Below are 23,700 nucleotides of genomic sequence, written 5' to 3'. Positions count from 1 at the left end.
AATGAGATCCAATAACTCATTTTAAAGCGGCAACATTTCCCTCTACAGTTTCTCTGGTTTAAAGCAGTATCATTTTCCTATTTTGTCCGTAATCAAAAATTCTCCGGTGACCGACTCAACACAGACATCTATTTCAAAACGGCCTACTCCCACAGCTACCTGGACTACAACTCCTCCCACTCGACTCCCCCCTCCATAAAAATGTGATCCCTTACTCCCAATTCCTCTGCTTCTGCCATGTCTGCTCCCAGGAGGAGCAGTTCCACTCCATAACCATAAATTCCCCTCCTACCTGATGAACAATGCACTTCAGCACATCTCCTCTATTTCCCGCATCTCTGTCCTTGAGCGCCACCTCTCCAACCACAACAAGGATAGAACCCCCCCGGTCCTCACCTTCCACCCCACTAATCTCTAGTTACAACACATCATCCCCTGCCATTTCCACCAACTACAGTCAGAGCCCATCACCAGACATATATATTTCTCATCACACCCCTTTCAGCATTCTGCAGAGACCATTCCCTCTGTGACTCCCTCATTAAGAGGATGGGAGTGGGTGAAGGTAGATGCAATGTGGGGTGATAATGAGAGGTCGAAGGGGAGGATGAAGTGGATAGGTGGGAAGGAAGATGGATAGGTAGGACAGGTCAAGAAGGCCAAATTGCAGGGTTGGATCTGGGGTGTTTTTGTTTCAGATCCCCAGCATCTGTAGTTCTTTGCTTCATTTAAATGTATTAATAACCTGGGTACACAGAACATCACCGAAAAGGCTGATGGTAACAAAACTATCCACATCGCAAATAATGAGGAAGATAGCAACAGATTTCAAAAGTATTTGGACAGACGAACTGGTGAAATGGGCAGACATTGCAAACTAAATCGAACAGCACGGGAATACACATATTGGAATAAACAGCAAAATGACACCAGACTTACTTTAACCAACATAACTGTCATAGCTGGTTAATCTTAATATAATTAGAAGGAAGGAGGTTTGATTTTATTAATACAAAGGAGGGAAAAGATTCCAGGTAGCAACATATAAATACAGAGAAACCCCGATTATCCAAAGGACACGGGTGGGCAGTATTTCACTCGGTTAATCGAATTCTGGATAATCGAATGCCAGATAATATTGTTTAGCCCAGCATCAGGACTTTGCAATTTTGCTGGGTAATCTGATATTCAGATAATCAAATGCCAGATAATTGAGGTTGCTCTGTATTTAACAATTAACTTGGATGGGCTAAATAATTTTAAATCATCCACATAAGCCACTCACTAGTAGGGGATTCTGAACAGCTACGGCTCTTACTAAGATGAGATAACAGAGGTCCTCTTGGTTTGGTTGCTGGTTAAGCCCATGGGATATATTTAAGTTACCAGTGCAAGATGGTTTCAATTTGCAAGAAAAAGGAACTTGGATTTGTACAATATATTTTGAGATCTCAGGACTTCCTAGAGAGCTTTACAGTCAAATAAGTCCCCACATAATGAAGAAAACATACAACCAAGTGGCACACAGCAACATTCCATGAACAGTAACAGGAATTATTTATTTCTTGTGATGTTGCTGAAGCGATGAACATTGACCCAGATATTAGGCAGAAATTCCCAGCTCTTTATCAAAATATTGCCAAGGAATCTTTTGTCTGAACCTTTGAGTTGAATGAAGAAGGGGTGTTGTGGTTAGTCAGTGTCTCATCTGAAAAAGATAGCACCTCCAACTATATCACCTTGGGATGGTCAGGCTGTATTATCTACTGAAGTCTCTGGGAACGGGAATATGAAGATCTGACTTTCCGATTCAGAGTGAGCCACTACTCACTGAGTCAAGGATGGCCACCAAGAAATGCAGCAAAATCACAAATTGGCATTCAACACAGACAAGAATATAAACTGAAAAAATGTTCATCCAGCTGAACCCTACTTGGGTGGGCAGGTAATGTCAACTACTAAGAGCACTGGAGCAACAACTCATGTGCTTTAGTTTTGATAGTCTATGTATCAGAATGCTCAACAAACCCAGTTATCTGTAGAGCAGGAGGTATCCCAGGAATGAGATATCTGGGGCTGGTCCCACTAATGAGGTGGTAGCGGAGGTTTAGTTGCATCACCATCAGTTCTAAAGATTTTTTTGGACGACAGTTTTGTAGCTTTCAAGAGTCGTCCAGCATTAAATGACAGCATCAAGTCCTCACTCCTGGGACTTGCAAAATGAATGACAAATGACTACTTGACCACAGTAGGTGCCATAGTTAAAGCCAATTCTGTCCCTACCCAAAATTTACTAACTGAGGGATTGGGAGCATAAATTGTATTTTTTTTCTTTTCTTCAGACTATGGATGCCAAGGGCAATTGTAACATTGACCTGGTGTCACAGGTGAGATCAGCTAACTTAGAAAAGTAGTGGAATCTACATTCCAGGTCATACGGAGTTCCTGTTCAGTTCAGAGTGTGATATGGATTTGAAACTTCTTCATACTATGCCTGCTGTCTTTCCTCTGAATAGAGAGATCAATAAACTGCAAATATGCAACATTTATAAGGATTGGCCAACTAAGACTAATGTTTGAAAGAAAGTTTTCCTTACAGGGCAGATGGATTTTCTCCTCCAATTTAAGAGTCCTGTTTGGAAATCCTTCATCATGACTGTTTCAAATGAAAGAAAGTGATGAGGAAACTTCTTAAGGATGCTACCCAACTCAGATTTTCTCAGTGTCAGCACATTACCCCTCCATTTGACATTTTTCACATTTCTCTATACAAAGAGTGAACATAAGAAAACACTTTTATATGACTGATGAAAATGATGGGAATAACATTTAATAAGATGAAGGTTTCAAGAGTTAGCCACTTGGCCCTTCAAGCCTGATCCACCGTTCAATAAGATCCTGTCTGATCGGATTGTAACCTCAATTCTACATTCCTGCATATGCCCCAATAATTTTTCATACCCTTGTTAATTGAGATTCTATGATGTGAAGGTGCTGGACTGGGGTGGACAAAGTCAAAGTCACATGATGTCAGATGAAGGAGCAGTGCGCCGAAAGCTTATGATTTTAAATAAACCTGTTGGACTATAACCAGGTCTTGTGTGACTTCTGACAAGAATCCATCTAACTCTGTCTTAAAAAATGTTTAAAGATTCTGCATCCACTGCCTTATGAAGAAGGGAATTCCAAAGACTCACAACTCTCAGAGAAAAATATTTCCTCATTCGTTATAAATGGGTAGCACCTTATTTTTAAACTACGCTTGGCTTTACATTCACCCATGAGAGAGAAAAATAACTCTCAAATTAAAATAGATTAAATACATTATTCTGCAACTTGTATGCAGTGTAACCATTTAAACTGACCAATCTATGGATATACCTGTAACTCTCATTACCTGTCTGGTTAATAAGAAAGGAGGGAAGTTTATATGTATGCTCTCTGACTGGGTCAGTATGTGGACACACTGAACCAGGACACCTATTGTCTGTCAGACAGCACATGGACCCGTTGCACAAAACACTTCACTGGGTCAGTTCATGGTGTGCCCAGCACTTGGAGATGGCAGCTTATTGTTGCCTTCTCAGTTATTGCCATGGCTGGACAGAATGTTCACAGGGAACTCATTCTGCATTCATATGAAAGTCTTTTCAGTAATAAATCAAAATTAAAACACTAAGGACACCCAGTTAAACAAAACTCAAAGTGATTTGTCATGTTAACCATGATGTAGTACAAAATATTTCATTAGCTAACTACTTTCGAAAATTGCTGGAGAAATTTGGCAGTTCTGGCAGGTGGTGGAGGAGGTTCAGTTGCATCTTCTTCAGTCCTGAAGATGTGTTGAAGGACACTTTTGGAACTTTCAAGAGTCCTCCAGCATTAAATGACAGATCCAGTCCTCCTGACATTTGTAAAATGAATAATACATGACTACTTGACCACAGTAGCCGCCATAATCAAAGTCAATTCTGTCTCTACCCAAAAGCTTCTGGCTAACAGAGGGATTGGGAGAATGAATTTTATCTTCCACCCAGAATGAAAGCAAACTTCAGGCTGTGGGTGAGTTCAGATCCGCTGCTGCTCCTGCCCTGCGCTAACATTTTTGTTACACCGATCTGTCTTGTTAAAGATGAAAACTTTTAAAAACTTCATTAACAGAGTTAGGAATTAATAAACAGCAACACGCTTTACACTGAAAATGAACAGCAGTATCCTGCACATCGCTACAGTTAAAATTATCTATAAATTTAAAAAAAATGAGTTTTCTGACTCAAAAACAAGTTATTCTGACTTAAAAAAAAACCAAGTTGAAATAATTGCATACCTGCGGCTTGTGCCAGTGTCACTGGGACCGAGAGTTTGGCTGCTCCTACTGAGTACAGTTATGTTCTTCTGTCTGTATCTCACTCAGTCTCAAGTCTCTCCCGTTCCCTCTCTGGGACATTGTACACTGAGCTATGCCAACGCGGCCAGCACACTTGCGGCTTTTTATACCGCTTCCCCGTATTCATGAGCGATCACAGCTTGGTGATAGATTGTTTTAGCCCCTTTTTTAAAACAACAACTCGGGGCGGGAGGAGGTGGTGAAGGCACGGAAAATTGATTCGAAACGATAAACCTCTCTCTCTCTTTCCTCATCGACGAATCCTTCAATATGTGAGGGAAGGGTATAGTGGGCTCAGGGAGAGAGAGAGAGAGAGACAGAATCATTCCATCAATGCAACTGAAGCTATCTTCAAGAGTCATTGTCACGGCGAGTCAGGGAGGGAGAGTCGCGGTTGTGAATAAAAATCAATGGCACAGCAATTAGCAAGGGACCTTAAAAAAAATCCCTCGCCCAGCTTCGTTCAATCATTTCTCCTTTCCGTTCAGTACCTCCATTCTCAGCATGTCTTTTCCTTCTGTTTATCTTTCTAACACTCTCTACCCCCCCCCCCCCCTCTCTTTCTATGATGTGATGATCTATTTGTTATTCCGCTGACTCCCAACTTCTGGCAATGACCTGAGCGTCTGATGCAGGATCAAGATACTCCCAGATTTTATCACACTCACTCTCAGTCACACTCTTACAGACTCACAATCACACCCATTCACAGCAGCACAGGAATCTTACATCCTTCAGCATTGCTCAAACCGTCGGAGAAAAGAAAAGGGGGGGGGAATAGAAATAGTTTTCCAGGACCCCTCTCCGGGGAATCAATCACCAATAATTAACGATCAATCAGAAATTACTTAAATGCCAGAAGGACAAGGAGAGCATTACCAGATTGTAAAGATTCACTGTTTTTCGATAATTACTCATCCCCTAACCTCACGCCGCATCATTCACCTGAAACAAAATCAACTAAAAGCTTATGCGGACAACACCGGATATTGAAGAAGGCCTATAATGAAGGGCAGACAGACATGCCTCTTAACCGCACAAATATCAGTTCAGGCTCCTGCCAACTGGCACCAACCTTTCTTATTAAAACAGGGACTGCACAGTAATATCTCTGCATCATTGCCTGGCGAAGGGAAAGGCAGGTTCCAGCTGTGTGTGGGTGTCCCATTCCTGGTGAGAACCAAATGGTGTTAAGGGGGCAGGTGGGAGCGAGGAGCAGGAGAATCGGCATTTCGGGCATAAGCCCTTCATCCCTCATAAATGCGAGGTTGTCCATTTTGGCTACAAAAACAGAAGGGCAAATTATTTTTCAAATAAGAAGCAGATTCAAAGTATGTTAGTGCAGAAGGATCTGAGCATCTTTGTGCATGAGTTGCAGAAAGTGGTTATCCAGATGCAGCATATAATAAGAAAGACAAATGGAACCCTGGCATTTATTGTAAGGGACTGGATTATTAAAGTAATGTTGTTACAATTATATACGACATTGGAGTATTGTGTCCAGTTCTAGTCTATGTACTTGAGGAAAGATGTGATGGCGCTGGAGAGGAGGTTCACCAGCTTGATCCCAGGGATGACAGGCTGTTGTATGAGGAGCCGTTAAATAGCTTGGGCTTATACTCGCTGGAGTTCAGAAGAATGAGGGGTTGATCTGATTGAGGGATATAAAATGCTAAAGGAGATTGATAAAGTGGACACTGAAATGATGTTATCTCTTGTGGGACAGTCTTGAGCAAGAGGACAAAGATATAGAATGACAGGAGGTCGGTTCAAAAAATGAGATGAGATGAAACTAATTCTCTCAGAGGGTTGTGAATCTGTGGAACTCACTGCCCCAGAGTGCAGTGGGGGCAGAATCAATCAACAGATTCAAGAAAGAATTCAATATATTTCTGATGAAAAGTGGAGTAAAGGGCAATATGGAGCATGGAGGAAAGTGGATAGCCCTGATCATGTTAAATGGTGGAGCAGGCCTGAAGGACTGAATTAGGTAAAAACAATGACTGCAGATGCTGGAAACCAGAGTCTAGATTAGGGTGGTACTGGAAAAGCACAGCAGGTCAGGTAGCATCCGAGGAGCAGTAAAATCGATGTTTCGGGCAAAAGCCCTTAATCAGGAATACAGCCTGTATTCCTGATGAAGGACTTTTGCCCGAGACGTCGATTTTACTGCTCCTCAGATGCTGCCTGAACTGCTATTCTTTTCCAGCACCACTCTAATCTAGACTCTGAAGGACTGAATTGCCTACTCCCACTCCTGACTCCTGTATTTGTTAGAAGGCAGCATCTGCACCACACCATCTGCAGCATTCCTCACTGGAGTGTCAGCCGAGATGCAATGATGTTTCTGATGTGTGTTTGAGCTCAACAACATGATGACACAAAGAATAAACCTCGTCCAATTTAGCAATGTAAAACAAAGTGCTTGAAAAGTGAAAATTTGCTGACAGCAGATGCCATTTTGATCGGAAGTGGGTACTGCAGATGCTGGAGATTAGAGCCAAGAGTAGAGTGGTGTTGGAAAAGCACAGCAAGTCAGGCAGATCCAAGGAGCAGGAAAATCGACGTTTCAGGCAAAAGCCTGGTGAAGGCCTGCTCTTCAACTCCAGGGCATCATTGTGGACCTCACCTCCATCCAAAGGCCCAAAGGAAGCTTCCACATCCAGCAAAGTTTCACCTGCACTTTCATACATGTATTTATCGTATCCATTGCGCCCGATAGGGTCTCCTCTACACTGGGGAGACTGGACGCCTTCTTGCAGACCACTTTAGAGAACATCTCCAGGACACCTGCTTCAATCAACCCCACTGCCCTGTAGCCAAACATTTCAACTCCCCCTCCCACTCTGCCAAGGACATGCAGATCCTGGGCCTCCTCCATCGCCACTCCCTCACCACCCGGTGCCTGGAGGAAGAATGCCTTATCTTCCGCCTCGGGGTTCTTCAACCCCATGGCATCAATGTGGACTTCACCAGTTTTCTCATTTCCCCTTCCCCCACCTTACCCTAGTTCCAACCATCTAGCTCAGCACCGTCCTAATGATCTGTCCCACCTGTCAATCTTCCTTCCCACCCATCCGCTCCACCCTCCTCTCCGACCTATCATCTTTACCCCCACCTCCATCGACCTATTGCACTCTTAACTACCTTCTCCCCAGCCCCAACCCCCCTCCCATTTATCTTTCCACCCCCGAGGCTGCCAGCCTCATTCCTGATGAAAGGCTCCGGCCCGAAACATCGATTCTCCTGCTCCTCGGATGCTGCCTGTCCTGCTTTGCTTTTCCAGCAACACACTCTCAACTCTACTCTCTGGGCAGAGTCAGGTCATTATAACAAAAACAATCTCAAACAAGAGAGCATAGATATAGAGTGAGAGGAGCTCGATTCAAAACTGAGAAGAGGAGAAACTACTTCTCACAGAGGATTGCGAATCCAGTACCAGTTCTGAGGAAGGGTCACTGGACACTGGAAACATTAACTCTGCTTCTCTCTCCACAGACCCAGTGAGTTTCTCTGGTATTTTCTTTTATTTTAAGATTGACAGCATTGGTAATTCTTTGTTTTATTTAAGACTCAATGGTCTTTCATGAAAGATGCTGAGGTCCCAAAGAAGCATAAAATTTTTGTGATATTGCTCCTTTTCCCAGAAGCCACAGGGAGGAGGTACTGGATGACCTTTTCATTGATCTGCCTCACCTTCTTCACAGATGGAAGCATGGACTAATAAGTCTTAATATAGACTTACTTAGTTTAGGTATGAAGGTAATTCTTTTTTGGGTATTGTTACATTGGACTATGAAACCTCAATTTTCTTTTTTGCAGTGCTTAGTCTATTCACATAGATGCATGGCTCTTTAAATTCATTTACAAGATTGGCACAAACTGCAACTTGAAAGTACCAGCTTGTGTTCAGCCTGTGTAAGAATTTTGAGTTGCTGTAGCGCTACATGCAGCTCAGAGGAAACATTGCTGGCTTCTACATTTTTGTGATCTGTGTGCATGGACCACGAAATCTTTTACAGCTTTTCACCATTTAAATATTACTTGATCTATCATCACTTGCTCCAAAATAGATGATTTCACAATGATCTGAATTTAAATCCAATGAGTACAATTTTACCGTTCATTTAATTTATTAATTAGATTAGATTAGATTACATTACAGTGTGGAAACAGGCCCTTCGGCCCAACAAGTCCACACCGACCCGCCGAAGCGAAACCCACCCATACGCCTACATTTACCCCTTACCTAACACTACGGGCAATTTAGTATGGCCAATTCACCAAACCCTGCACATCTTTGGACTGTGGGAGGAAACCGGAGCACCCGGAGGAAACCCACGCAGACATGGGGAGAACGTGCAAACTCCACACAGTCAGTTGCCTGAGGCGGGAATTGAACCCAGGTCTCTAGCGCTGTGAGGCAGCAGTGCTAACCACTGTGCCACCGTGCCGCCCACACGGCCTCTTGGTAATGCCTCTTGGTAATTTTATGATCCTGCATATTATACTTGTAATGACACAAACCTTGTGTCATTGGCAATATTTTATATACATATATATATGCCTGTCTGCCATTTTTAAAAAAAATTGTGGATAAAATAGTGGTGAGTACAGCCCCCAGCACAGGTCATGGTGGGACTGTATTTGTCACCTATTTTCAATTTAGAATACATAATCATTATTAATATTCAAGGAGACTTAATACTCATGTGGAAAAATGTGGATTGATTCAGAAGAGTTAACATGGATTTGTTAAGTCAAAATCATGTCTAACTAACTTGAAGGTTTTTGAGGAGGTAACAGAGATGGTTGAATGAGTGATGTGTGTTGATGTTGTGTACATGAACTTCCAAAAAGTGCTCAAACAATGCCATACTGTAGAGTTGTGAGGAAAGTTATAGGTCATGAAATAAAAGGGACAATAGCCACATAGGCACAAAATTGGCTGGAAGACAGGAAATAGAGAATCATGGTTAATGGGCCTCCAACTACATGGAATCAATATCGATTTCACCAGTTTCCTCATCTCCCCTCTTCTAACCCTATCCCAAATCCAACTCTCCAACTCGGCAGCACCATCTTGAACTGTCCTACCTGTCCATCTTCTTTCCCACCTATCCCCTCCACCCTGCATTCTGACCTATAATCATCACCTCCCACCTGCATCCACCTATCGCAATACTAGCTACCTTCCCCCCAGCCCCACCCACCATCCTATTTATCTCTCAGCCCCCTTGGGGCCCCCCATGTTTCTGATTAAGAGCTAATACTCAAAATGTTGACTTTCCTGCTCCTCGGATGCTGCCAGTCCGGCTATGCTTTTCCAGCTCCACTTAATTTTTGACTTAATGGAAGAAGGTTTGTCGTGGAAGGTTCCCCAGGAGTTGGTAGTGGGAGTTTTTCATTTCCTTAGATCTTGGTGTGCAAAGGACAATTTCAAAGTTTGTGGATGACACAAATTTTGGAGAATTATAAATATGAAGAGGAGAGTTTAGAACTTCAAAAGGACATTGGCACATTGCAGAATGGGCAGTCAGATCGTAGATAAAACTCAGTGTGGAGCAATGTGAGGCAATGTGCACAATCATGGAGGCTTGTACTTGTACAAGACACTGTTTAGATCTCAATTGAGGTAGCATGCATGGTTCTAGCAGCCACACTATAGCAAGGATATGAATATGGTGCAGATAAGTTTACAAGAATGGTCCCAGAGATAAGACACTTCAATTATAAGGAAAGATTAAAGATTTAGGGACTGTTTTTCTTGAAGAGGAGAATGTTAAGAGGAGATTTGATAGAAGCTTTCAAAATCATGAGAATCTGGACAAAGTGGATGGACAGAAAATGTTTTCACTCAAACTGTTTCAGAACCAGAGAGCAAAGTTTGAAAGTATTTTGCAAAAGAAGCAAATGTGAGGTGTCAAACAACTTTGTTTACACGGTAGGCAGTTATGATATAGAATCCACTGACTGGAAGTATGGTGGAAGCAGGTTCAATTGAGGCATTTAAGAGGATGTTGGAACTGTGTGCAGAATCATGGGAAAGAGGCTGGAGTTTGGAATCAAGCTAAAGTTGTTTGACAACCAGTGCAGACATGATGGGCTAAATGATTTTCTGCATGTTAACGACTGTGTGATTCTGTAACACTCTGTCTTTTCACCAACCTACACATTAGGCCAATAATTTATCTATAATTCCACAAATACTAATTTTATCTTAACAGTCTCTTATATGGAACTTTATCAGATGCCTTCTGAATGTTCATATAACTATACTCTCTACATTATGGCATTCTGCTGCCTACTACTTCAGTTACTTCTTCAAAAAAAAATCAATTTTGATCATTACAGAGATCATTAGACATGACCTACACTATACAAGTTCATATTGGTTCTCTCTAATCTGTTCAAATTTCTCTAAGTGCTCAGTCACTCTGTCCTTAATTATAGATTGTAATAACTTCCCCACAACAGATATTAGGATTAACAGATATAGAATTTCCTGCTTTATCTCTTTCAGATTTCTTAAATAATAGGACCACATTTAAAATTTCCAAAGCTAAAAAGAGTTAATTCCCGACCTGAGAGCCCTCTGAAAATAATAACTAAAGCAAATGCAATTTTATCAGAAACTGCTGGAGAAACTCAGCAGGATTGGCAGCATCTGTGGAGAGAGAACAAAGTTAATGTTTCAGTTCCAGTGACTTTTCCTCAGATTTTCAGTTAATATTAAGTCTGTGTTTTTTCCACAGATGCTGTCAGACATGCTATGATTTTCCAGCAGTTTGATTTTGCTTCTGATTTCCAGCATCTGCAGTTCTTTTTTTTTTGCAAATTCATCACCAACTTTGCAAAGATGGAACCTATCAAGTCCTAGCAATTTGTCAATCTTAGGTGTGATTATATTTTCTAAGACTTTTTTTCTTGCTTATGTTAATTTTAGTGAGTTACAGACATTCATCCATTATCAGTTCTCCTGGAACATTAGGTTTTTCATTACCTTCCCCTACTGCTAAGATTATTACAAAGTAATTATTTAACAAGTATACTATTTCTCTAATAAAAAAATGGAAGAAATATGGATGCTAGAAATTGCTGGATTTTTTTTCTGTTTCTCTATTTTGATATTTCTCTACTTAATTTCCAATATTACCCCCACTCATTTTTAAAGGGCTTACGGAATCCTTGACTAACCTTTGCTTCCAGCATTATAATAGAAACAGTTCATGTGAATTTTAATATCTTTTCACAATTTTTTGTTCTCATATTTCAAGGTGTTATCTCTGGTAACATATTCATGTGACTCTAACTTCCACGAGTAATCTGACTGTGAAACTCAATGTATCCTGGTTAAGTTTGAAAACGATACCATATTAGTAAAAGAAAATATACCTTTCATGACCTGGGGATATCTGAAGTGCTTTTCAAATAATAAGTAGTTTTGTGAACTAGCCACTTCAATAATTTAGGTAAACACAATAACCAACTTGTGAACAGACAGCTCCCATAGACACAGCGAAATAACAACCTAATCATGTATTTTAAGTGATATTGACCAGGATGATCTTCTTTGTTGTTTTTCAATAGAGAAGGCAAATAGATTAAGTTAAAATTATGTTCTTCCTCCCAATGTCAAAAGTCTGACTTGTAAAATATGTGCCTGATTTTCCTCTCACCGCAATCAATCAATTGCTGAAATAAATTTCATCAGCAACAAACAACATAATTCTTTCGTATCTCTCTCCCTATCCCTCGGTTCCAATCCACCCATTTTGCCGCTGTTATAACATCAGCCAAGAGGTCACAACCCTCCCACACACAGGTGCACTTATCTCTGCATTGTCCTTGTCTGGGGCTGGGAATATCTGAAATAGTTAACAAAACCTCACTGCCTGGTTCACTGAAGCGTCACTCACAGAGGCAGTGAGCTTGCTATCAGACAGCAGAGACGCCAGAGTCTGTATAGCTTTAAGATAAAAAGAAAAGCACATAAAATAAAAGGAACAATTTTAATGTACAAACCCAGTAAGCTAAAATTATAATTCTTGATTGGTCAGCTAACAGAGCTAACACACATAATTAATGTCACAGGTAAAATATGGTTGTATGTGTGTCTGCCTAATCCACACACAACCACTTGAGAGTCAGGACCAGCCAGCCAAGAATTTAAATATTCATCGTGATTTATTACAAGCATTTGCAATCATTCTTCTGCAGGGTGTTGTCTACTCGTATAATGCCACACCAATGGAAATCTGAATGTCTGAAGCACTTAAGAGGTCAGGGCCACTAAGGGCAAAATTCCCTGGAACAAATTCTAAGCCAATTAAAGTCGCCTTTGTCTGTCTCTAAAGATGAACTGGAGCAAGTTACATAAAAGTTTGTTTAGAAAGGCTAAGCATTTACAAATCCCTTTAATAAGCGGTGTTAAATATTTAATAGCATTAAGTAGTCAGGACAATGTGGGGGAAGGGATGCTGTAGTAGTGTGAGGGTCTCTGGAAATACTCAGCCTTTTACATTCCCCCCATGTGAATTTTGTAGAAAATTACTTGTGACAGATAAAACGGGCACAGCATCAAATGTAAGTGCTTGCAAAATACCACTTACTAAAGTTAAGCAATGTTAATCTTTCTACATTTCAGTTTTACAACTGTACAGGAAGTCAGAAAAGGCCACCATCTATTACTGAGGACGTCTGAGAATGTGCTGGTACCAATTACTCATTCTTTGATGTATAAATTCTACATATCTGTTTCACTTTCTCCAATTTCTTACATAGATTGAGATTTACATTTTGGAAAGGCAAACAAGATTCCTGACTTGAACCCTCTGTGCACTTGAGTCTGAAGGACATAAGTTGAAATTCACTTTTGATTCTTGAGTATAAAATCTAGACTCACACCCCCAGTGCCAGAACTGTATTTTACAAGTCCCAATCTTTGTATGAGATTTTGATCAATAGTCCCAGCTGCTCTCTCACATTGATGTAAAAGTTTATTTATTGCTTTTGAAGAACAGGAGGGAATGATCTCCCCAGTGGCCTGACTAACATTTATCCCGAAAACAGATTTTTGGTCATTTATCACATCACTGTTTTTTGGAGCAAATTACTGCAGATGCTTGAATTTGTATTGAAAACAAAATATGCTGGAAATCACAGTGGGTCAGGCAGCATCCATGGAGAGAGACCAAGCTAGTGTTTCAAGTCTAGATTACTCTTCATCAGAATTTGCTGTGTCCAGTAAATTGGCTGCCATGCTTCCCACAAGAACATTACAACAGTGTCCACACTTCAGGAGAATTAATTGACTTTAGTAAAGTGGTTTTAGGCATTCTAAGGGTGTGAAAGATGCTGAATAAATACAAAACTTTATTTTAAAAACGAAAGAAATTGAGGCTTTGATTTCATATGTGGAGTTGAATACTACAGGGAGAATGCCAATGAGGACAGATCTCTGTAACATTTCTATCTAACCTCAAAGACAGTAGAGCGTAAAACTCCAATATAACATTATTCCACTGCAAACAAATGCATTCACAATAACATTTCTTGTCTTTAGTGCAGGGCTGGTGCCAGAGTTCCAGAAAATATTCAATTATTCTGGTCAATACTTGCCCTTCAACAAAATTTATAAACAGGTACCTTTTTTCAAGTTAACCAACATGAAATAATGTGGCATTGCTGAAATCCAATTTCACAGAATGACCACTCTGTTGCTTAAGCACATTCTAGTTTCGTTGTTTGAGATTTGTATTCACATCCTCTAGGCTTGAGATCAAGTGTCTATTTATAGAACCTTGTCATTTCTGTAGCATGCATGATCTTCCATTTGCTTCATTCTTGAGAAGTGAATGGCTGGCAAGACGGTGTTTGTTAGTAACATAGGAACAAGAGGCCAATCAGCACATTGAACCTGTCATTCTGCTTAACTATAGTATATTTCTAGAGACTGTTGCTAACAAAAAATGATCAATCTCAGTTTTGAAATCCTTTATTCATACTATACCTGATTGAATCACCTCTTAATCTTTGATACTTTGGGTGGAGGATGGAGAGGGTCTCCTGTGGTACAGTGGTAATGCCCCTATCTCTGAATCAGGAGGCCCAGCTTCAAGTCTTGCCTTCTCTAGAGAAGTGTAATAACCTCTCTGAACAGGTTGACTTGAAAATATTTTGGTGGTGGAGGGGGACAGGATGTCTCAGGTTGCCCAGGTTCAAGTCTCACCTACTCCAGAGGTGTGGAATAACTTGCCAGAGCAGGTTGATTAGAAGCTGGTACTTTAGGGAATACAAGGCTGATGTCTCCTAACTAATCCACATAGCATTCTTGTAGTACAGCGGTACTGTACGTACCTCTGAGCTACAAGGCTCAGGTTAATGTCCCAGCTGCTTCAGAAAAGTGCCATACTATCCCTGAACAGGTTGATTAAAAATATCTGCAACCTATCTTTGTGACAGAGGAGTAAGTGCTGGATGTCTTGAAACGATTAAAGGTGGATAAATCCCTAGGACCTGATCAGGTGTACCCGAGAACTCTGTGGGAAGCTAGAGAAGTGATTTCTGGGACTCTTGCTGAGATATTTGTATCATCGATAGTCACAGGTGAGATGCCGGAAGACTGGAGGTTGGCAAACGTGGTACCACTGTTTAAGAAAGGCGGTAAAGACAAGCCAGGGAACTATAGACTGGTGAGCCTGACCTCAGTGGTGGGCAAGTTGTTGGAGGGAATCCTGAGGGACAAGATGTATATGTATTTCGAAAGGCAAGGACTGATTAGGGATAGTCATCGTGGCTTTGTGTATGGGAAATCATGTCTCACAAACTTGATTGAGTATTTTGAAGAAGTAACAAAGAAGATTGATGAGGGCAGAACAGTAGATGTGATCTATATGGACTTCAGTAAAGCATTCGACAAGGTTCCCCATGGGAGACTGATTAGCATGGTTAGATCTCATGGAATACAGGGAGAACTAGCCATTTGGATACAGGACTGGCTCAAAGGTAGAAGACAGAGGGTGGTGGTGGAGGGTTGTTTTTCAGACTGGAGGCCTGTGACCAGTGGAGTGCCACAAGGATCGGTGCTGGGTCCTCTACTTTTTGTCATTTACATAAATGATTTGGATGCGAGCATAAGAGGTATAGTTAGTAAGTTTGCAGATGACACCAAAATTGGAGGTGTAGTGGACAGCGAAGAGGGTTACCTCAGATTACAACAGGATCTGGACCAGATGGGCCAATGGGCTGAGAAGTGGCAGATGGAGTTTAATTCAGATAAATGTGAGGTGCTGCATTTTGGGAAAGCAAATTTTAGCAGGACTTATACACTTAATGGTAAGGTCCTAGGGAGTATTGCTGAACAAAGAGACCTTGGAGTGCAGGTTCATAGCTCCTTGAAAGTGGAGTCGCAGGTAGATAGGATAGTGAAGAAGGTGTTTGGTATGCCTTCCTGTATTGGTCAGAGTATTGAGTACAGGAGTTGGGAGGTCATGTTGCGGCTGTACTGGACATTGGTTAGGCCACTGTTGGAATATTGCGTGCAACTCTGGTCTCCTTCCTATCGGAAAGATGTTGACATGAAACTTGAAAGGGTTCAGAAAAGATTTACAAGGATGTTGCCAGAGTTGGAGGATTTGAGCAATATGGAGAGGCTGAACAGGCTGGGACTGTTTTCCCTGGAGCCTCGAAGGCTGAGGGGTGACCTTGTACAGGTTTACAAAATTATGAGGGGCATGGATAGGGTAAATAGGCAAAGTCTTTTCCCTGAGGTCAGGGAGTCCAGAACTAGCGGGCATAGGTTTAGGGTAAGAGGGGAAAGGTATAAAAGAGACCTAAGGGGCAACTTTTTCACACAGAGGGTGGTAGGTGTATGCAATGAGCTGCCAGAGGATGTGGTGGAGGCTGGTACAATTGCAACATTTAAGAGGCATTTGGATTGGTATATGAATAGGAAGGGTTTGGAGGGATATGGGCCGGGTGCTGGCAGGTGGGACTAGATTGGGTTGGGATATCTGGTCGGCATGGACAGGTTGGACCGAAGGGTCTGTTTCCATGCTGTACATCTCTATGACTCTATAACCCAATCCAACTATCCTCACAGTTAGATCTGGATTACATTTAGGCCACAGCAGTTAAGGATAGCAGTTTCTCTTCCCCATAGTACACTGTGAATTTGTTTGGTCTTTGTGAAAAACCAACAGTCTTCTAAGTCATGTTACTAGATTTGCATGAAAGACCTAGCTCATGTCTCTCTCTCCAAGTTTTCTTTACTTCCTGCAAGGTCAAGTTTAATTGTACAAACCTAACCTTCTGACCTGAGCAACAACTGAGCGAGCTATTTTTATGCTCTTCACTTAGCCTCCTTCAAATCATGAATAGCCTTTTTAAAATTTATTGAAAGTGCACAGAAATCTGGAATGCACTATTTGAAAAGGCTGTGGGAGCTGAATCAAAAGCAACTTTAGAAAGAGGATAAAATAAATGCTTGAAAATGAAAACTTTGCAGGGCTCTGGGGAAAGAGCAGGGGAGTGGAATTAATTTAACAGCTCTTTCAAACATACAGCCCAGGCACGATGGGCTGAATCAGCTCCCTCCATGAGGTATCCTTCTCTCCTTGTGTGAATTACCCAGAGTTAAAAAAACTGAAGCCTGCTTCAGTTCAGAATGAAACATCCTTGAACTGTAACTGATTATGTATTTGTGATTCTGATAACAGCTTCACACTATAATGTTATGGAATAATTCAGCAAAGAAAGAGGCCATTCAGCTCAATATCTCCACACCAGTTCTTTGAGAAAGCTAGCCAGTTAGATATATCCTCTTGATATTTTCAAATAACTCTGCAGTTTATTCCATTCATTAATTATCTAACTTGCTTTTGAAAATTTTTATTGAATCTGCTACCTGCATCCAGTGAGACAGTGCATTCCAGATTTTAACAACTTGCTATGTGGAACAGTTGTTACCTGTCATTCTTTTCCTGTCATTTATCTTAAATCTGTGTCCTCTGGTATTCGACAGTTCCTTTTACTTACTCTCATGACTAGAATATGTTATGAAGTTTCTCTTCTCTCTGCTCTATGGAGAACAATCACCATCTCTCAATGTAACAAGATCTTTCATCCAAAGTACCATTTTGGAAAGTTCCTTCAATATCCTCTTTCTCATAAGCAGCATTCCTAAAGGATAGATATTTTAGGTAAATGCTGATAATCGTTAAATAAAAATTCTTTCTTTCACTTCTTTATTGTTCGCTTTTAAGTAGTTCTCAACTTTAAATATGGGCTGAGATTCCAATTGTAACACTTTTAGCCACTCATTCATCATAAATGTGTTTCTATCACAATTGTATTTTCAGCCAGAGGATGGTGAATCTGTGGAACACATTGCCACAGAAAGCTGTGGAGGCCATGTCATTGTGTGTATTTAAGACAGAGATAAATATGTTTGTGATTTGTAAGGGGATCAAAGTTTATGGAGAAGGCAGGAAACGTATCAGCCACAAACAAGTGGTGGAGCAGATTCAATGGGCTGAATGGTCTAACTCTGCTCCTATATGTTATGGTCTTATTGACCTACAGTTGGGAAAAATAAGGCCATACAGTAAATGCACCACATAGAATAGCCATTTGTATTCACCATTTTGTTAAAGTTTATTATTTTAGTTTAGAAAATAGGCCAACTGTGCTGAGAAATAATGGGGGCAGAATCTGCAGGGGTTTGTCATCTTGAATCATCATCTATTAGTTATCATCCTGCTCTCTGCAACTCAAAACGATGTGACCCTGTAACTTGGTGGAAGTACAAATTGAAATAAACAACAAGAGCAACAGGAATAACTAGGAGCTTGGTGAACAACTCAGCCAAGAGCCAATTTTTTAACCAATCAGAGTCAAGGACTAAGAAAGACGTAGAGGAGCAATAAAATAGGAAATAAAGTGAATTAGAGTCAAATCAGGTATGGAATGAAAATTAACGAGAGGGAAAGAAAGATCAGTTTCTGAGAGAGAGTTAAAGTAAATTAAAATTTCTTAAATCTTTAAAAAGAATTTTTTACCTTCAGAAGTATGGTTCTCTGAATAGTTTGGCATGGATTCTGACATTCTCTCCTTGCCTTAAAGACCACATCATTATAAAACATTTCTTCTAATCTATGCCACTAGTTATCCTTAATATCTTGAAGACTTCCATGAAACCATCCCTTGAACTTCTAAGTTCCAGTGAATACAAGTCCAGAGGGTAGTCCAATCAAGATCCTTAAGATGAAGAGGTTCAGTTGGGTAAATGTGAAGATGTTTCCATTAATGGTGGGTGGGAACGGGTTTAGAATGGGCTGCAATGTAGGATTCGAAATGAGTGGTTGAAGCAAATAGCATTGATGGATTTACAGGGAATCGAACTAAGTGCATGAAAGAGGAAGAAATAGAAAGAATTATGCGGAGAGAGTTAGATGAAAAGGGTAAAGGGATGCTTAAGTGAATGAGATATAAACATGAGAGGCTTGTAGGGCTGAATGGCCTATTTTCTGGTATAGAATCTCAATGTATATTAAGCTTTTAAAAGATACTTTTGCAGATAGTCAGCACAGCTTTATAAACAGCTTACAATTAAAGTACTTGGGATGTAAAAGTGCTGTGTTTAACTGTGTCAGATCACGCTAGCTGCTTAATGCCTTTGTATTTCCAGTATACTCTTTAGTTGTTACTGGATCCAGCTTCCTGAGGGACAGGAGTTTTCATTACACGGCAGCGGACCTTTTTATCTCTTCCTTCAGTTCTCATTAAACTCCCATTCTCCCACTCCCTCCACCTGATGGTGCAATATCCCCTCAGATACTTCACCATCTCAGTAAAGAAGGCTACTGCTCATTGTCTTGTTTGAATGTAAAAGTTGCACTGCAATAATCTGACAGATGCAGACAGCATCCTTTTAATGCTGTTTGATTAAGTCTATTGATTTTTCCTGCTCAGGAAATCAAAGTTGCAGTGATGGGTGGCTGAAAAATGATTCCTTCTGTAAGATTTATGTATTTAATAATTTATAACCCCTATCAAATACTGGTTTCATTACATTATGTGTTGTTTAGAATAATCCTGAAGACACAAAGCACTTGGACAATTCTTAAAATGCTGAGAAAGGGTAAAATTGTTTACAGAATTGCCTGTGACCTATCTAGTGGGATTCCGCAATGACTCCGATACAATCACCACAAGCACACCCTCCTTAACATGCAGGAGCTAGTGTCAATTTTATTTTTCACAAGAGAAATGAAGTCTTATATATTCTATCCCCTAGAGTCTTTAGAGAAAAAAAGAACTGCTACCCCTTCAGTACATCTGTGTGCTGTTCCTGAGCAGTATATCCCAGTTCAATACGTGTTGATGGGTCACAAGATAATTACAGATAAAGAAAAGCATTTGGCGTGTATTAACTCACCATCCCATGATATCCATCCATACTTTGCTTTCAACCCCATTCCAGCATCTAATTGTTCCTTGAGGAATGCTTAAGGAATTCAGCATTTCATTGAAAAATGCCCCAGGGTCTAGATGGAAAAGGTAAGTCCTTGGTTTCGAAGAAAGACAGCACCTCCAATAGAACAGCCTGTCCTCAGTACTGCACCAAGAGCATCAAACTTGATTTTGCATCCTAGTCCACGGCGAGGAATTTGAACCCATAATAGCGTGACTCAAAAGTGAGAATGCTGCCACTGAGTCAAAGATGATGTAATAATCATGTGACAATTGGTGCTGACAATCACTGCATTGCATTACTTCTCCAATGCCAACAATGTTGCTTTTACCTTGGAAAAGTTCAATGAGCTTTGCTACCTTCTTGGTTTATTGTTTAAAGAGTATTGCATTGTGTAATTTCTGACTCTGCCAGACCACATTCAATGCTAGGTCTCTGCTAAGTCAGCTAGTTCATCTAAAAGGTCAGTCAGTGCCTTGGAGAGGTATTGCACAGGAGGTGTTTGGACCATTTACGTAAAGGGACAATCCTCAAAACCTCATGTCAAAGCATGCATTGACAGACCATTTTGGTTATGACTCATCATCCCTCGAGTTATTCTTGAACTTTGCCGGAATGAATATATGCCAACAATCAACAAAGTGATCCTGGAACTGAAAGCATTAAATTACAAGGAGAAGCTGCATATGTAGAAACATAGAAACATAGAAGACAGGAGCAGGAGACCATTCGGTCCTTCAAGCTTGCTTCACCATTCATCACGATCATGGCTGATCATCAAACTCAATAGCCTAGTCCCACTTTCACCCCATTACCTTTGATCCCCATTCACCCCAAGTGCTATATCTAGTCGCCTCTTGGATACATTCAATGTTTTGGCATCAGCTACTTCCTGTGGTAATGAATTCCACAGGCTTACCACTCTTTGGGTGAGGAAATATCTCCTCATCTCCATCCTAAATGTTCTACTTCAAATCCTCAGACTGTGACCCCTGGTTCTGGATGCACCCACCATCAAGAACATCCTTCCAGCATCTACCCTGTCTAGTCTTTTTAGAATTTTATAAGTGTCTGTGAGATCCCACCCCCACCCTGTCATTCGTCTGAACTCCAGCGAAAACAATCTTAACTGAGAAGGGCTTATGCCCGAAACGTTGATTCTCCTGCTCCTCGGATGCTGCCTGGCCTGCTGTGTTTTTCCAGCACCACATTTTTCGACTGGAACTCCTCCAACATCAGCACATCCTTCCTTAGGTACGAGTCCCAAAACTGCTCAGAATATTCTGAATGTAATCTGACCAGGGCCTTATACAGTCTTAGCAATACATCCCGGTCCTAGCCCTCTTGACATGAATGCTAAGACAAGTAAAATGTAGATAACATCTCCCATGATCATCACTGTGCCTTTCTGACAAGCTTCCATTATTTTATCCTTCATGCTGTACTGTACTGTGTGGTTTCTGTTAGGGACCTGTACACCACTCCCACAAGTGACGTCTTCCCTTATCATTGCACATCTGTACCCAAACTGCTCCCACATCTTTATAAAAGCAAAATACTGCAGAAGCTAGAAATCTGAAGCAAACTGAAAGAATGCTGGAGAAACTCAGCAGGCCTGTGGGGAAAGAAACAGAGTTCACATTTTGAGTTTGGTACGATCCTTCTTCAGAATTCTCTGTCCCTTCCTGTCAAGGTCTGTTTATTATTTCTCTTGTTTATTCTTTCTCTTTGGCCTTGACTATACTCTTTGATTCACCACATTTTCCAAATTTTTCATTTTTTCTCACACTATAAAGTTTAAAATCCTTGAAATGTGGTTAGCAAGGACACCAGCCCAGTACTGTTCAGGTAGATAATATTCCAGGGGTGCAAATCCCACTTTTTCAAGTAGTGGGTGCTAATCTCCATGGACTAGAACCCAGTTCTCCTACACCATATAATGCTTTTTTGGGATAGTTTCTTAGAACAGTATGAGTACAAGACAAAAAGGTTCAAAAGATCTATATCTTTTGAGTTATCTTCAGTTTTTGTTAGACAATCTTATGAGAAGCCACATTTTCTCTTTGCCTCTTACTGTCACTCCATCCCTTTTGGTACGTCTCTGTATGTTTTTTTGCAATATTGTTTCTCATTCTCTCATCATTTATTTTTCACTTCTGTAGTTGTATCTTCAGTCATTTTCTATAACCTAAATTCATTCACATGTGAGCCTCTCATATTCTCTTACACACTAGCTTTCTCTCACTTTCCATTCAGGTCCCTTGTTGTCTCTTCAACTTTAATCTTCTCTAGTTCTCATGTCCCTGTGCACAAAATCCCTCACTGACATGTTTGCTCCACATTTCATAATTGATTGTAAAGCTCATTCTGTCCGCCTCTTTTTCTTTACCTTATTTTCAAACCACTCCAAAGCCTTGTGCCCTCCCAATCTCTGTAACATCCTCCATATCTACAATTTGGTTTCCCTGCTTATAGGAAAGATGTTGTTAAACTTTGAAAGGGTGCAGAAAAGATTTGCAAGGATGCTGCCAGGGTTGGAGGGTTTGAACTACAGGGAGAGGCTGAATAGATTGGGACTGTTTTCCTTGGAGCATCAGAGGATGAAGGGTGACCTTATAGAGGTTTATAAAATCATGAGGGGCATGGATAGGGTAAATAGTCAAAGACTTTTTCCCAGGATAGGGGAGTCAAAGACGAGAGGGCATAGGTTTAAAGTGAAGGGGAAAGGTATGAAATCAAGCTAAGGGACAATATATTCATGCAGAGGGTGGTGCTTGTATGGAATGAGCTGCCAGAAAAGGTGGTGGAGGCCGGTACAATTACAACATTTAAAAGGCATCTGGATGGGTATATGAATAGGAATGGTTTAGAGGGGTATAGGCCAAATGCTGGCAAATGGGATTAGATTAGGATAGCTGGTTGGCAAGGACGAGGTGCACATCTCTATGATTCTATAACTGTCTGAGATCCCTGAATTCCTCCAATTCTGGCCTCCTGTACATCTACAATTTTGTTTTGGCTGTTCATTGGTGACTGTACCTTTGGCTTCTGGTGCTTAGCTCTGGAATTCCCTCTCTATACCTCCCTACCTCTGTACCCCTCTTTCAATGCAAGAAGTTAACTTTTTCAATATGTTTTACACCATGCAGTTTATACTTTTGCTGATGAAGGCAGACATTGATGGACCAGCTCCATTTGATTGGGACAGCGACAAAAACTTTTAAAGCTCCTCATGGCTTTGATAGCCACTTTTTTCTCATAATTGGTTCACACTTATTCTTTGTAAAATAAATTTTGAAGTAAAAACAAAATTCATAGTAGGTTGTAGTCACACTGGTTAATGCTGAGGAGATAGTCTGGTTTATGTAGTTTACACATTGGAAGGGGAATACAGTACACATGTTTTACAATCAAAGGACATCCCATAAAATCTAACCTCTCAGCTGAATATGTAAGTTTCACTGCACCATCTTTTAAAGAAACAAGCTATGCCCAGTGTCCCAGTCAATATTTATCCTTCAAGCAACATCATTAAAACAGATGATCATTATCACATTCCAGTTTGTACGAGCTTTTTGTGTGCAAATTGGCTGTTGTAGCTCCCTTCATTACAACAGCAACTAAACTTCAAAAAGAACCTCACTTTGGAAGTGATTTGGGATGTCCAGAGGTCATGAAATGTACTGTACAGTTGGATGACTTTCAAATCGCTCTTTCGTGAGAAAACCGTAAGCTTAAGTACGGACGTGAAGCTGAATAACCAATACGTCTCAACCATCAGGTTCCTGTACCTTTGTAACAGACTTGAATGTATTTCTCCCTTTGCCTATGTTAAGCT

The 23,700-nt window shown here is 40.7% G+C and overlaps 1 long non-coding RNA gene across 2 annotated transcripts in view; it reads right to left on the bottom strand.

The window, feature by feature from the left end:
• The window catches only part of LOC122540576 (uncharacterized), a 124,084-nt gene extending 119,383 nt beyond the window's left edge, over nt 1–4,701 (bottom strand). For both annotated transcript variants that reach the window (XR_015751963.1, XR_015751962.1), the window contains exon 1: nt 4,328–4,701. This is a non-coding gene — a long non-coding RNA (uncharacterized LOC122540576). The remainder of the gene's footprint in view (nt 1–4,327) is intronic.
• Between the last annotated feature and the right edge of the window lie 18,999 nt (nt 4,702–23,700).

The sequence above is a fragment of the Chiloscyllium plagiosum genome, unplaced genomic scaffold (genome assembly GCF_037043375.1).
Source record: "Chiloscyllium plagiosum isolate Xiang-an unplaced genomic scaffold, Cpla_swu_hap1 HiC_scaffold_29, whole genome shotgun sequence".
Lineage (NCBI taxonomy): Eukaryota > Metazoa > Chordata > Chondrichthyes > Orectolobiformes > Hemiscylliidae > Chiloscyllium > Chiloscyllium plagiosum.
Note: the sequence above shows the minus strand (reverse complement) of the source record. Positions and strands in the feature narration are given on the sequence as shown.